This window comes from Epinephelus lanceolatus, chromosome 8, assembly GCF_041903045.1.
Source record: "Epinephelus lanceolatus isolate andai-2023 chromosome 8, ASM4190304v1, whole genome shotgun sequence".
NCBI lineage: Eukaryota > Metazoa > Chordata > Actinopteri > Perciformes > Serranidae > Epinephelus > Epinephelus lanceolatus.
Window position 1 is genome coordinate 25,837,374 of NC_135741.1, and position 15,240 is coordinate 25,852,613.

Here is a 15,240-nt window from a genome sequence, read left to right on the forward strand (position 1 = left end):
TTTTTAAAATAGATAAATTGCACCGCTGCAGGTTCGAGTTAAAGTGAAACTAACTTGTTGCCTCAACTTGTAGGGAAGAAGCCCTGCAGCAGGAAAAAAAAGAGCTGATGCACAACTGAGATAACTTAAGATATGTGACAATTGATCAGCGAAAGTTTAAGGGATTTAGGTAATGATAATGAAAGCTGCAGTTGGCGAGTGGGGTTTGAGCGCTCCAGTAAACGACACACTGGAGACTACGTCTGCACCAAATTTCAGAAAATCTAATTTATGGCCACTTCGCAGCAGCTGGATTTGCACTTCCGACCAGGGGATACCATTACCAAACACCACGGAGAGGGCTGTTGGTTATGCAGGAGTTGGGACACTCTCGCTCTTGCTCTAATTCTCTCGCCTCTCTCCAACACATAAGTACACTGTTTATTTATAGGCATGCACACAAACATGCACACACTCACACAGCAGAAAAATGGCATACTAGATGAAAATATATGGCACTACAACTGATTTTGTGCAACGTCACACAGAAATAATGTGATGAAGATTTGTGTTTCCAAACTATTTTGAGGTAGATGCTCTTGTTTTTACTTTCCTACTATATGTGTAACTAAACTCTTCTTTACACAGTCAGTGGACTGTGCATGGGTGGCACTGAAAGGGAAATAGCACTCATTTCAAGTATTTATATATGTCATGAGCTCTATGGGGCTTTTGGAACTAAATAACCAAGTAGCTCGCAAGGCCAGACAGCTAAAGCATTACTCTGTAATACCACTTAGATCCACAGTCTGGAGCTACTCCACTGACCATAAATTGGAGACTGACTCTGAGGTTGGTAATGAACCAGAAAATACATCTATTTGATCAAGAATCCACCGACCTCTCTGTCTTCTCCTGTTCATTCTTCAGGCAGCTGAGATGTGACATCACAGATTATGGGCAAGAAGAAAACTGCTCTTTTTGTTTCTGTCCATGGGAAGTGATAGTATATGCTCCCCCCCTTTGACACAGACTGAATTTGTCCCGGGACGCAGGAAAATCATTTTTGACATCTGAAATTCAGTGGTGTATCCCAGTAAAGAGTTTAAGCCCTGCCATGGAAAGTCTAGTCAGCTGCGACCACGATTCGCTCCCCAAGAGCCACAATTCACTGACTTGGCGAGGGAGCGTAATCTTGCAACAACCTAGATGGAAAAAAAAGCCAGAGCCTTGCACTTACACTGGATCTCTCTGTGCCTGGTAGTGTTCGCTATCATCCTCAATCATAAGCCTCAGCACTCTCACTTTCTAAACTTCTTATCCAGTTTGCTAAGATTACCAAAACGTTTGGTAATCAGATAGCCTAGACTGGGACAACACAGTTGACGTTCCCAGCCTCGGATTTCAAATGTTTTTGCAACTACTTCATTTGAATCCCCGTCAACACAAAACCAACAAAGCAACAGTTGTTGTTGATCCAAATCATCTTCAGCAGATATACTGTCAATTTCATGGATGCTCGTTTCTTCAGAGGCGCTCTTTGTCAGATGGTTTGTTGGTGTTGTGTGGAAAACAAACCGGCTACACCGCAAGTCAGAGCTCATTTTGACGAATGCTGGGAGAGTGGAAGTGACCACTGTCCCCTTGGTTTGGAGACCTGACAGTGAACTCTGAAAGGCCAGCCACCCCCCAGACAGCTTCCCCTCCAGCCTCTAGTCTCCATTATCCAGCAATAGCCTGGGGACCAATCACCCTGGCTGCCCTCTCTGTCTCTCTCTTTCCCTTTCTCTTTCCCTTTCACTATCTGTCTCCTTGACTCTCCCTCCTTTCCTCTTTCTCTCGTTTTCTCTCTCTCCAGGCTCTCCCTGCCCTGTGCTTTCAAGAGCTCCCTGTGTCACCAGATTGATTAAAACAAACACTGACCCTATTTTGGTATCTAATCCAATTGTGCTCTTTTTCTTCTCACCGGCCCTGGAGCACGCAGAGTATTAGGTGTCCTGGGAGCCACAGGGCCCCCCTCTGTGACTGATCTTAGATTTCAAACACTCAGGAACATCACATATGGTGGGCAAAGAGTAAATAAAGTCTTATTGAACTCCGCTTTAAGCACTCATGCGTAAACAGGATTTAGAATACATCATGATCATGAGTCTTATACTCCTGTGGTTGGAATGATGTACAAAATGATGCATGTGTATGTGTACACACACTGTTTGCGTGCCTGTTTGGTAGTTGCAGTTTGAGTTAAGAGTACGGGGATGAAAGTGCAGAGAGCTAACGCTGCTGGTGAGGGCGCTGGCTGGGGGGTTATTGAGAGAAGACTGCTGTTTATTGTTTTATTAACAAGAGCATGTTGGCCTCACCAGGTCAGGGCTTTACCTTTGACCCTGAGGGAAAAGACTAGAGAGCAGCGGCCTTTGTGTATAAAACAGGCAACTGGGCTTATTGAAGCGTGTGTGTGTGTGTGTGTCCATGAGTTTTACAAAGTAAGTGTCATTTTTTTTAAAGCACTATAAAATTTTTATTGCCTTGCTTTTAAGGCTTGCAGCGAAGTTAAGTTCGCTTAATGCAGTTTCTTGCTGTTTTATTAGGAAGCTAGAATATATGTCATGCACACACGAGTAATATGACTTTTATTGCTTAAATTAATTTCATGCTATCTATAGTTACACCCAGAAACCAGTATTTGTTTTGTCTGGCCAGCTTACTTAAGTTGTTGGAATACCGGTTGGTATCGGATATCAGTGTATACGCCCATTCAAGATGTGTGTATGCACTTCAGTCTTGTTGCTGTGTATTGAAACACAATCAGAAAAAGCATTAAGATTCACGATGAACATCACAAGCAGCTGATACATGTATTTTGTGTACAGAGATGATGACATCCTGGTTTGGAGCGAGACGACCCATCCCACAGTGCAACATGCAGCTTGTAATGTCGTAATGTGGATGGACTTTCAAGCCTCAAGCCAGCAAGTCATCATGATTATGTCACTTCCTAAAGCCCAGTGACATTAATGATACCATCTAGTGGTGATTAACGGTCATATCAACCACAATTAGATGTGCTGCAATGTTTTTTTAATTAATGAACAGTGAATACAAATGTTTGCCATTGGTTAATGTCTTCAACTTTGTCCTGTTAAGGCCTATGATGATATATGAAGGGTAAAAATTAAAGTTCTGTATATTATTGGTAGGGGATGATTTGGCAATGGGAAAGATAATCAGGTGTTCAGCTTTGAACAATTCCCCAGTGGTGGAATATAACCAGGGGTGGGACCAAGTCATTGTTTTACAAGTCACCAGTTGGTCCCAAGTTTTTGCATTCAAGGCCCAGGTCCCAAACTTTAAGTTTCAAGTCATAATGCGCTCTTCACTAAATGTAATGTGTGGGTAATGCAGAGTAATGATATGTTAAATTACGAAAATCATATATGCTTTTTAAAGTTTGCACTGATTTGTTTAAACAAGTTTGTTGGAAGTTGTTGTGTCTCCATCTGTGATCATATATGTTCTTTGTTGATCACTACATAATTTATGTGGATGAACAAAATGATCTTTTCAATATTTTTTCCAACTGGTGCTCAAAAACGTTAGATCCTCATTTTTCTCTCCTGTAACTTGACTGGATGCTGTCGGCTTAAACAAAGTGGATCTAAGTAATTAAATGTCGACTTGCTGGGGATGAATAGTGTTAATGTTCGTTAATTCAGGAAATCAGGGGAAATGAATTCATTCATGGCCCACTTTTTAAACAACATACTTTTTAATCTTTGAGCTTGGGGTGAAGGTATCAATTGTTTTCAAGTCAAAAGGCTCAAGTCCAAGTGAAGTCACGAGTCATTGGTGTTAAAGTCCAGGTGGAGTTGAAAATCTTTTTTGACTTTGTCGAGTCTAAAGTCATCAACGTATGGCTCAGGTCCAAATCATGTGACTCGAGTCCACACCTCTAAATATAAGTACATTTAATCATGTGCTCTACCTAAGTAAAGGATTAGAAGTTTACTTGAGTAAAGGATCTAAATGCTTCCTCCAGCGTTTGACTTCTGTATCCTGTATGTGTAGAACAAGCTCTTATAATTGATCTTTGTCCTGAAGCCTGAATATACGTTTAGATATTGTAGTGACTGGTGAAATGATATCATTAAAACGGTGCAACTCAGAATCATTTTTCCTCTTAAAGTTGGCACATATATGGAATGCGGGGAGTATAATAACTTCATGCAGCCAGACAAACGGCCTGTCAAACAGGCACCTTCAGCGTATGGAAACCAGCTTTGATTACGGCCAGAAAGTCTTTTGTGGGCCTTGTGAATTATGGCCAATTACCTTTACCCTCTTATAATAATCATTTGTTTTCCCTACTGTCACAAGCAAGACCTTGGAGTTGCTATTACCTAAAACTTCAGTAGGCGACTACAGGTTGAAATATATGGCGATAATCATTCCCACTAATGGCCGTGGAGCTCAGAGCAAAGGCGGTTTTTATAGAGCCCAGAACTGTACATCAAACCCAGTGACTAGCCAGATTTTATGACCAGGTCATTTCACCCTTTACTCTGTTGTTTATGGTTTTAATGGCAGACTGTTGCCAGCTTTCAAGGCTGAGGTGGCTGATTTTAACTCAGACAACATGCTGCTGACCCCACACTTAAGCATCTTTACAGCAAGAGTGACACTCTTGCTTAATCATTTGAACCATCATGTCAAAGCAACAGCTTGGGAAAAGCATGGTAATATATAGTGGATTGTTCCTGCAGTTACTATCTTTGCTTTTAGCCTGCAGGCTTTACTATTGCTGTTATAGAAGAAAGCATACTGCAAAAGAGACATCGAGCTCTTGTCACCCCATATTCGAATCGATAATGAAACAGGGTGTGAAGAAAACAAGGAATTAAATGAGAGTGAAGCAGAAGGGAAGGGCAAGGCAATGAGAGTGCAGTGATAATCGATGGCGGCCACAGAGCGATGGCAGAGATGAGGTCGTTTGTCTCCAGGAGAGGGAGAGAGAAGAAGAAGAGGAGGTGTACAGACAGAGCTGTCTGCTGATAGAGCTGGCAGCCGGCCAGACTCTGTATGAGGGCGTCTGAACAACAGCAGAATTTATCACAGTGACTGTTGGCCTTGTTACTGATGAAGACATGAATCTGAACACGGGGAGGGAACCAGGCTGGAGAGCAGGGTAGGTATATCAGACATGCTCTCAGCTGAAAAGCCCAGCAGTGACCAACCACATTTAGAAATCCACATTTATGGACTCTCACTGTACTCTACTTTATCCCCCTGTGTGGCGTTCGTGTGCACGTATATGCTCATTAGGCTCCCTGTCACCCTGCTGTTAGACTCATAACTCAGGATTTTAATGGCACAAACCACTGTATTCTTTTCTATTCAAGAGAAGCATAATTGGCTTTTGTTTATTTATGGAGCTGATCTGAATACACCACCACCTTACTACTTACTCACTCTGAAGAACTGCCTTTTTCTGGAGGTTCCTAAAGTAAACATAGGCCTGCAGCATGCTGTCATCCCACAATAATTCACAGCAGACCTTGAAGCTAGGTACTCTGCAAAGCTGCACAGTTCCAAACAACCCATTAAGCACCTAGTTTGTTGTAACTGTGAGTGTTTTCAGTGACGAAGCCTTTGATTTATATTAAAACCACACTTTGTTGTTTTGATTTACTTTGCTTTTCTATGTTATCATCCTTCCTCGTACAAGAGTACGTCTCCATGTGTCTTGCTAATGGTACATAAAGGCTGAATGTGTGTCTTGGTTGCCACTCCCTGCTGCAGCCCAGATGGCAGTGAAGCCCTCCCTCCGCAGCAGAGGTCTCAGCAGCCTGCCTCGACAGCCGGAGAAGAGATGGAGGGAGGAGAGGAGATTACCATGCTAATCGTTCTGAGACATGAGACTGATTGTGCAAACCTTTGGAAAATCAATCAATATTTGTCATTCACTGGTCTCATAGAACAACAGACTAAACAGACTCCAGTGAACAGAACAACATCACAAAGTAAACTCCTCTTTTTAAGAAATAACATCGGTGAGTGCAGGTTTGCTCTGACCACTTCTCCTATTCTCATTTCACACTGTGGATATACATAGGATACTAACTGTATTCAAACAATCTCTTATGCACTATATGATGCTGCTGCATTTCTAACCAGTAGAGGGTGCAACAATATCACAGTGGCTTTTGCAGAATTATGATTTTCATCATAAGATTACACTGAGCCACATGACTTGGTACAACCCTAAAATCAACAGCACAGCCATAAAGTCTACCTTTACAAAGATTGTAATGTTCTGCTTTGATTGACACTGTCAAAAAAGTGTTAATTTAAGTGTATGTTTATTATCAATCTTGTAATTGCCTGTTTTCCCAACCCTCATTTAGAAACATGAGGGGGGGAATATTAGAAACACATCTCAATATAATGAAATACAGTAGAACACCACCACTAACTATGACTTCAGGAATAAACATACACTTGAATGAACACCTCTCTGTTCATTATAAGCTCTGTAAAGGTGGAATATGTGGCAGAGTGCCTGTAACTGATGCACAAACTGAACAGCACACTGTAAGTGACAGTTTGGAGATTATCACTTATTTACATCTCTCCCATGTTACTTAGAAACTGCATCTGTTTTGAATTAGCTTGCTGTGTGACAAGTGGACTTCTGTAAGGATCTCTCTAGAAGCAAGATCACACCAAGAGCCTGGAGTGTGAAACTATGGGGAAAGAAGCACACACAGAAGGTTTTAAATTTGCCATCTAAAGACTGCATAGACTTTATATTGGTAATTACTGTTATGGTTAAATGTTTGTTTTGTTGTCTTAATGTTTGTTTCAGAACCACATACATTCTCTAATGCTGCTTCATGCATAACTTACCTGGACAAATGATGTCACAATAACAGTGGAATTTTAATATGGATGGATATACAGTGCTTCAGGAATGAGATTTCCAAATCCTGGAAATTAGCATATTAGCACTCCCTGTTCCCCCATCTCATAGTTAATGGGTTTCTTGAATAGATTTTTGGTTGCATGCCTAAAATAAGAGCCGAAAAGATTTTCACATTTTATTCTACGTCATAAAATATGTCAGAAAACACCCCACTCAGGAATTTTGAGGCTTTTATGTGTCTTAACAAAGATGCTAAGAAGTTGCTAAATGAGACTACAGTGTTGTTGTGGTACGAATGTTAAGTCATGCAACTATAGTGTGGTTTGTTTACAGCCTAACACTAGCTTAGACAACTGACTGACGATTGCATTTAGACTTTAAAAATAAAAAAAAAGTGTTGCTCATTTGTGAAGATGATCTTGCTGAACAAAATGTCTAAGAATCACAAACATTATTTTCTGCAATTATCCGAAATCTAATGGAAAAATCCCATAGGCTTTTTGACGAGGGAACCAAGGCGATGCTAACTTCCATGGCCCAACAGAAAAAATGTCATCCCAGGAGCACTATATTAAAGAGCCTGTACATCGTTTTCCTGTGAGTCTCTGAACGTAACACACGCCATATCTTTCACCCACTCAACCAAAACCTATTAAGAGGCACAGACTTTGCTCCAGAAGTGATGCTTGCAGACAGTTTTTAACCTCCTGCAAATGCTGGATTTAAAAAAAGTCATCTCCTTTGGTGAAAAGAGTTTGTCGTCTTGGCTTTTCCTTATTCTGGGCAGCTTAGTCAAGGCACTAAAGTTCTTACAGAGCGCTGCTGGTTGATGTATTAGAGGCAGGGGAGCATGAGTCACACTGTGGTATGTTTGTGAGCAGTGGCCTTTAAATCTCTTAGGTCCGTTCCTTTGTGAATAAATAAGCCTCACTGCATAAATTTTCTAAATGTAGGGGAGCTGGGTGAGATAATGATACCCAACGTAGGCATGGCATGTTGTTGTATTTAAATTGTGGAACTACTTTGGATGTAACAGGGATTTTAGAGAAACATGACAAAGAAAGACCTCATTACATCCCCTGTTCTTAATTGCACTGCAGCATGTGCTGTGGTTGAGGCTGATTAACCAAGAGATAAAGACAGCAGAAACACGGGGAGTTTGGTTAATACAGTTGTACAAAGTACGAGTATCAACCATGCACACATACACACCCACCTGATCATCCCCAGGGAGTACGGATTTTTGACAAGACCACAGCTGACAGGGTCACAACAGCCAGGGCGCAAACATTTTGTTCACAGTCTTTCATGTCGTTACATAAAAGACGGTGTATGCTCTGCTCCTTTAAGCACTGTGGTGCCCTCCTGGCACCAGTCGCTGTAGATTAGTCATCATGAGGTGGCAGAGAAGTGTCCACAGTCTGAGGTGGACGTTTTACAGGCCACTGAATGGGTCTGAGCGGTTTTGGTATATTATGTCAGTGTGTTTAGAAATGCTCCTCTGATCACTATGGCATATCACCACAGTGCTGAGGTATTTAAGGCTCTATAAATTTGGCTGCATTGCATTAAAAAGCAAAACTGTTACTACAAATAATGTGAGTTAATGTTTAGTCAGTTTACAGGATTTGCATAAACCTGAGGAGCATTAGCTCTCGCCTGATTGTTTTCTTGTTTCTTTCAGGGCATATTGGCCCATTAATAGAAACAAGGCCTAATGAGTTTTCATTATGCATAAGGATGATTGCACATTGATCTATGGACTAGCAGGAAGTCTTTGCTGTTTGTGTATGTCTTTTACTGTACAGCCTCGAACAGCAGGGTCGGAACAGCCATCTGTTAGACTGGAGGGCAGGACCAGGATGACCAGTGTTCACACTACATCACCAAAAAGAGATGACTTTACGCTGTGACCTTTAAAAGTCATGTTCACGTAGCCAGTGGAAACACTGCACGCCAAAAACAAGAACTGTGACATTTGTTTCATTTCACAATTCGCTGATTTTCATAAATGAACATTCACATTAGTTTCTGCCTTTTGCAAAGCAAGCAGCCAGGCTGCTTCATTATAACTGCTCCAAACGCGCTGCACTATATTTCCATCACATGTTCTACAGAGGATAGATAACTGACGTGGTAATTCTGCTGACATGATAAATTGTCTGATGTATTTCTAGCAACCAACTCTCCTCTCACACCCACACACACATGCTATAGGCTGCCACAGGGCATGAGGCACTAACAGAGGAATTTGGCATCAGTGGTTTGCAGAACAGGATTTATTCTCCATTTGAAGAAACCGTCATAATGTGAATTATCATTTTCAAAGAACTCTGCCAATAAGAATGAAACAATCTCTATATTATCTACTTGCACAATGATGTGTGACATCAGTTTTACAGACGTCACGTCTGTTTACTTCCTGTCAACTTTACAGTACCTTTGCCTCAGACCACAGTGATCAAAGTGCTTTTTCATCCATTTGTTAGCACTATTCACAGTTAGCTTTGTATTACTTGTGTTACTGTTGGTTTTTGTACGTATGGGTTTCGAGTATTTTAATAGCCATTTAGCCAGTCAGCTAGCTTGCTTAGCTACTAAAATAAAGAAAAGCACCATCAAGGTTATGAGGGTGATCAGCTCTAGCTTTTCTGCTCGCTTTCACAAGACATTGTGAGTTATATTTTTGGCAGCTCTTCAAAGCACTAAGTATAAAAAAGCACCACACTCACCTAACGCTATCCACCTTATTTTCAAACAAGGAAGTAAATAGTGATCAACTTCCGTTTTTTTGTGCGTGACTTCCGGTCAGCCGCTTTCCCTCATGCTTTCCCTTACCGGAGCTAACGGTGCAAGCTATTTTTTTTCAGTTTTTAGTTGTTTATGTTAGTCAATCAGTTAGTTAGTTAGTTAGAATAAATCGCACGTCAATCATAAACTATGAACCAAAAAAGCACAATCTATCCCAAGTGAGACAAACTGCTTGATCCCCGTCTCCAGTGTACCAGCAGAGAACCTGCAGAACCGAATCAGTGAAAAAACACACCATGCTAAGCCTCTCTACTTGAGCAGCTGAAGCTGCGGCTCGCACCCTCGACACACAGACACACAGACGGTGCTTCTGCATGCCAGCCAAACGTGTGCGCAACTGTGAGAAATAAATATGTGAGGTGTACGCTGCTTTTCTATCTTTTTTCCCCTTTTCTTTCTTTCTTTCTGTCAGCGACATACACTCCTAACACAGGACGGGTTGTTTTAATTGACTGAGTTGATCATTAAGCCATAGTGATGCACGGATCGGCTCTGATAGCACCCGAATCAGCATGTACGCATCAACCATCCAGCTGTTACAACATGATTGAGCTAGCAAAGCAGTTTTGTGTTACTATGTGTGGTATTTATCCAGTTTGGGGAAATCACAATGTCTAGAAAGCATCAGTGGCTGCAGCTGACAGGGACAGCTAACGTTAACACTAGCAGCAAAGCTAACATCAGGACGTCATCTGTTAAAAGCCTCCCGTTGTCGGATACGACATGAAACTAGTCCAGTTAGCTCAATAATGTTGTAATTAAGACATCCGCTGGAGAAAATATTTTTTCACGGGCCACTTTGTGAGTTTAGTGAGTTATTACAGACACGGCTAACGGCTAACAGCTAACGGTTAGCCCAGCTAATCTACGATAACCATGTTATTAATTACACACAGAGAAAATACTAATGTTTGTTCAGTCATTGTGTTTATAGACTTTACAAACATCAGATTAGTCTAAACGGTGATATAGTGACGTGAAAAATGTGATATATACATATATATAGCTAAACTCAGCAAGGTAAACAACAAGGCGATTCCCATTTACACAGTGGTAAGAGTGCTGGACCGGAAGTGTCGCACAAAAAAACGGAAGCTGGCTGCGTTCTGTTTTGCCTCTGTGTTTCCGTGAAAAATAAGGTGGATAGCTAAGCTCTAAAATTCAGGCTAACATTAGTGCTACACTGGCTGACGAGCAAATGCCACTAATGGTCAGACCTTATCTACAACACTGAAGTGTGAAAATGATCAAAAACACTTTCCATTTATTTTTGTAAATAGTTTTTCTGCTCATTTTCATAATCACCTCAGTGTCTTAGAGGGTAACCTTTAGCTATCGTTAGTCACTTGGACCCGTAGCACCAGTGTTAGCCTGGTTTGGAGCTATAAGCTAACGTTAGGTCGCTATGGCTCTTTTTTCACACTCAATGCATGAAAGAGCAGCCAAAACTTTAAAGCAACTGGCATATCACCATCTTGTGAAAGTGAATAATAAAGCTCTGTGGAGCTGACCGCCCTCCTTACAAACTTGACGGTGCTATATTTATACTGTAAATGTCAGTGAAGTTAAGTGATGGACGAATGACAGGTTTCTCTGTACAGCTGAGGCTTCATGCTGACTTTTGAAATGTTTGAGTGATGAAATGCCAGTGGCAGGATTTTATAGTAGTTCTATTTTTGCTGTCACCTCTCTGATCTCATAAAAGCTCCCTCTGTAGTAAATTCACTCTCCCTGCAGAATTGTTTTTCATTGGACAGTTTTATTGTCCATTCTTCTGGGAACAGGCCAGATTTATTCCTTCTCATACAAAAAAAATACAGCCTCAAATTCAGATGCTATTGTTGTTATTATGAAGGTTTCTTGTGTCGAACCATCATGCACATCATGCGTCACCAGCTTAATTTTGTGCTTATTACACGGTCTCAAGGCCAAATCTCTGCCATCGATTTCACCGCTGCACATTCATCACAGGTGTCAATATTCCTGCTTCTCCTCTTGCGGTCATGACTTTTGTGTATATTTCTTTATCTAGGGAAGAGGAGTAAAGCTTTACCAGAGTGCTAATAAGCCTTTAGTCACTTCAACAGCAGGGACAGGCGATAAAAGGGAAACAGGAAAAAGGGCAGGGGAGGAATACTTAATGAGAAATCTGTCTGGGAATATTAAAGTAACACCAGTGAACTGATTATTATAGTTTTAATGAGCAAACGAGAGTATAAAACACCTTTTTGGTGTGGTTGCATTGGCAATAGGTCAGTGTGCTCTGTTGGTGTTTAACCTGAGTCAACATGGTTACAGTTGCCTTTTTTGTCTTCTTCTTCATGCACAGAAAAGCAGCAGCTAGCCAGTCAGGGGACCGGCTGAAGCATCCCTCCCTCCTCATTTGTTCATCTCTTTCTAATGGCAACACTCTCACACCCAGAGGGGAGTGTAGGCAAAGGTGTCAGTGCATTGACGGAGCTAGGACTGCACCACTCATAGCAGGCTGAGGGGGGAGCAGAGAGAGAGAGGAAGTTGAAGTTGAGTGCCAACGAGGCTCAGCTGCACTGAAACACCCCCCGAGACAAGGATCAGATTTTGCCCGCCAGTGTTCGTCAGCATGTTTAATTTGTGACCTAGCAACCTGGCTCTCCTGAGGCTGGAGATAAGGGCTGGTGCTCTGCTGATGGTGAATGGGATTCTCACAGTATTATCGTATATATAAACATTACCACCATTCACAATTTGCTCTCAAACTGAAGAATAAGATCCCATTGAGTAACATGCAGGGAAACATGTTATCTCTCACCTGTTCTAAAGCCCCGTTTCACATCCAGAAATAAGTCAATATTTGATGGTGTATTTTTGGATTAATGTCTTCTATTTGACTGCAGTCAGTTTTGAGGTGCCATCTGCAGTGGCGCTAAAAAAAAGGGGGGGGGGGGGGGGGGGGGGCTGGAGGCTTGGAGGCTTGGAGGCTGATATTACTGTCTTCAAGAGGATATGGCACACTCATTTTTAAGATAGCCCAAACATTTTGTGAAACTAGGTACCTTAAGAAATCCATTGGTACCAACCATGTTGGAGAAGCTTGTCAGCAAGGACCCTAAATAACACTCCAAATTTAGGCAAGAAAATTCTGGCAAGAGAACAACTGGTATGGCCATTTACAATGGGGTACCTTGACCCCTCACCTCAAACAGGCTGTTCTCATGAAAAGTAATGCACCAAAAGTTATACCTCATAATCATGAGCTAGAAATTTGTGAATAAGTCACGTGTTGGGAAGGCTGCAATCATGTGACCAATGTGATTATGACTAAAGAAGGAAGCAGCCCTGTTAGGTGGCAGGGTGGGATGGTGTATGGGTCACAAAACACAGGACTTACCCCAGAAGACTTGTGTTTGGAACTGTGTGAACTTTGAGTCATTTTAAGGTACATCATCACTATGATATTTTTCTTAAACCTAACCACAACAGCTAATAACATTAAGTACATAATGTCATTCATGGGGTGCTAATTTGTAGAATAACATATGAACCGTTATTTGAGAATACTTTGCCTTAAGATATTGGAATTAAAATGAGTTCTATGGGTACCCACAAGCCTCCCCTAAACTTGAGGCTTTTTCCCAGTAAACGTTTTGCTCCTTACAGTCAATGTAGGCCTACTCCTTCAAATTCACCCCAAGATCTTCCTCATTTGGCCACCCCTATGAAAAATTTCTAGGGGCACCACTGTCCGTCTGTCTCTTCTCTATTAACTGGGTCTTTAGCCATCCGACTCTACAAACTCTTATAGATAAAAGGCTCAGTAAATCACAGCCCAGTTTGATGGCTCATTACCCCTCCACTCTGTGCTCCAGTTTAACAACATGTGAAATATTAAAGCTGGATCCAAGGGCCTCGCTGCAGAACGACCCTCTCTGCTGCTGTGTGAGACGAATAGAAATAGAGGCAGCTCAAGGTCAAGATGTTTCAGGTCAGAGCTGTTATGATGGAGAGTGTTGATGCTGCACTGAGAGTGAAATTTCTCCGCCTGTGGCACCATTTATCAGATGTGATTTTTTTTTCCCTGCCTCATCCTGAGCGCCTGCCTCAATGATCCAATGCCGTCACTCTGAAAAACATAACCTGTGGTTATTCATGCAGCTTTAAGGTGAGTAATACTGCAGCAGAATCCTGGCTGTGACAGGAGGCAGAGCACATTGTGTCTGCTGTTGCACAATTTAAAGGTGTGATAAACTACGTGTTTACATGAGTCGAGTCACACATCAGAAGCTACGAACCGCCACGGGCAGGAAAACCAGGCTCGTGGTAAGTTGTGTTTTGTGAGGGGAGGGGGAGAAGGATGTTGAACTTTAAATTCAGTGGCTCATTCACAGACGTGCTGCAGAACGCCTGTAGGTGCTAGAGAGGAGGGTGGAAAAAAAAAGAAAAAAGAAAGAGAAAACGCTCACAGGGTGAGTAACCATCATATGATCGGTGGTTGCCATGGCAACTGATCCCAGCAGTCAGCCCTTGGAAAGTGAGTCACATGAGTGAATTGAAGGAGACAGGAAGCATACTGTGCATACATGTTGTCAGTTGATGCAGTGTGTGTGTGTGTGTGTGTGTGTGTGTGTGTGTGCGCGCGCATGTGTTTTGGGGGGGTCTTATGATGGAAGCAGAAAATTGCCCAGGGTTAGCATGTACAGCAGAGTGAGTATGTCCTCTTTTTTTCAAGTTATAACTCACACAGTGGAACATGATGTACAGTAAAAACTGCAGCAGTTTTGAAATCAATCACCGAACACCCTCACTGTGACAATCTGACACTGACGCATAATACTCTTATGCTATGATAGTCAAGAAAGTTATCGTTGGAAAAACAAACTGTCACTCCCGCAGGATATCCTTCAGCGTCTGACACACTAGTAGCACATTGCATCTCTAAATACTCTAATCCTTCACACAGTATCTGTGTCCTTGTTTGACTCACACCTTCTGACAGCCTCATGTTTCACTCCGAGCACTGTTGTGGTGACAGAGGGGGGATGTTGCCGTGAGCTGCTCTCTGAATCACCTCTGTCCAGAGTGCACCTGCACTGTTTATCCACAGTGTCCATCATCGGGGAAACTGCATTAAAATTGTAGTTTAACAAACTACTGGCTACTTCACAATGAAAAGCAGTGAAACTACATCTTCACTACTCCTTAAGAATTTAGCTTGCTAAAGTAAAACTAGTTTCGGAAAGTGGTTCAACTATATCCACAGGAAATGATCACAATCTGAGTCTGGGATCATATATTGTTACACGGAGGTACAACTGAACTAACACTGAGGGCAGGCCGATCCTTGCAGGCAGCCCAGGATGTGTTTAAGGAGAGGATTGGGAGCAACTGTTGGGATTGAATCAGGAAAATGCCAAACTCTTTGAGAAATTCAAAGTATTCAATCACAGATATCGTGGTTGCAAATCAGAGGTGATTTTAGTCAAATAGCTGATTGTCACTGAGTTTAAACCATGGCCAATAAGCTGTGGCTTTGTACCATATTATATGGAAAA